General features: G+C 36.2%; 1 protein-coding gene across 1 annotated transcript in view; it reads left to right on the top strand.

Moving 5' to 3' along the window:
- Positions 1-1342, top strand: part of LOC118332064 (neuronal migration protein doublecortin-like) — a gene marked incomplete in the record, with an annotated part of 26731 nt that overhangs the window by 25170 nt on the left and 219 nt on the right. Inside the window, 1 exon segment of the mRNA XM_035667194.1 lies at positions 1-1342. This exon segment is cut by the window's right edge and continues 219 nt beyond it.

Raw genomic sequence — 1342 nt, 5'->3', positions numbered from 1 at the left:
ATTTTCACAAACTGCAGTGCATGATATTGATGAATGATTCTGAAACTTTGGGCATGTAGAAAGCTGATTTGAAGGACCTAATGGTGCATAAAAACAACCAAAGGAAAAACAATATTAGGCCCCTTTTTCAACATAAAAAAGAAGCCAATGCACATTCAGTTTACAGTTGTTGTTTTTTATTGACTGTCTAAATATTTCCCTTTTAGGCCAGTTTACATCACCACAACTAACGGTGACCTTTTGTCGAATTGTGAAATTCAAAGATAAATAATAACGGTGTCAAAGCCAAAGTATGATTTTAGACCAAGAATTATAAAAAGGGGGAAATATGTAACTTTATCAGTTTAAAACTCTGGAGGAAAACACACCTGGAGATTTATGCATGTTACTTTTAATGCATCAGAATAACATCACGATTAAATCATGCTCATCTGAGGCAATTAGAGTTTTATCAGGGCGCTAAACAGTAGTGGTATTTCACTTATTTTGCATGGCTCAGCATAGTTCTCAGATACAGGGGAGATGAAAACATAACAGTTGTCTAAATCTATGTGTGGGTTTTAAATTTTTATAAAGTTTATTAATTTATATCAAGGGTACTGGTCTAGCTTTTTATTTTTCTTCTAGTTTTAACCTGCTCAAGTGAGCTCTACACTAGTACTTTTTTCAAGCCTCTGTGTGCAACTTTTTATGGCCATACTTTCTCTATTGTCACGACTCGCATCGCGTGTCTTACAAATCTACTGAAGAGTTTTCACAGATTCTGCAGGGAATCAAGTTTGAGAATCACTAATTGGACGACACTGAAGCACAAAGCAGGGAGCTACTTATCCATCACAGCAACAGACACTTTACTGTCTACTTGCCAGCATTGCAATGCATAACCACAATTAATATCTCAATATATTGAAAAGAAAAATGCTGCACATGTAGCATCCTTTAGATTAACATCTATGCATTCGGATTCAAGAATAGTTAAAACAATATTTTCTGTAGGAATGGCCTTTTTATACCTAATAGCTTAATAAGAAATTAACTAAAACTGAAGTTTCCATGCAGTTATTCCATTGTGATGATGTGACGGTCTGAAAGTTGTATGTTTTAGGAGTGATCTGGTGCCCGCCCTCTGGATTAGCTTTGAATAGCTGTTATCATCAGCCACTAAATGCTCAATACAAACCATCACCAAACCTATCTGGTGCTGTGAACTACACCTTTCTCCTGCAGGGAGTGCTGTCACACCAGCACAATAGCTAATAATATCAGCTAATCCAACAGCAGGGACACTCTCACTTTACCCACCATTTTGTACAAAAAACTCCCATTTGTTGTCATTTTTCTC

The sequence above is a fragment of the Morone saxatilis genome, unplaced genomic scaffold, assembly GCF_004916995.1.
Source record: "Morone saxatilis isolate NCDOM2014 unplaced genomic scaffold, NCSU_SB_2.0 Contig20, whole genome shotgun sequence".
In the NCBI taxonomy this organism is placed as follows: Eukaryota; Metazoa; Chordata; class Actinopteri; family Moronidae; genus Morone; species Morone saxatilis.
The sequence above is the reverse complement of the archived record's forward strand: the minus strand, read 5'-3'. Positions and strand labels throughout refer to the sequence as shown.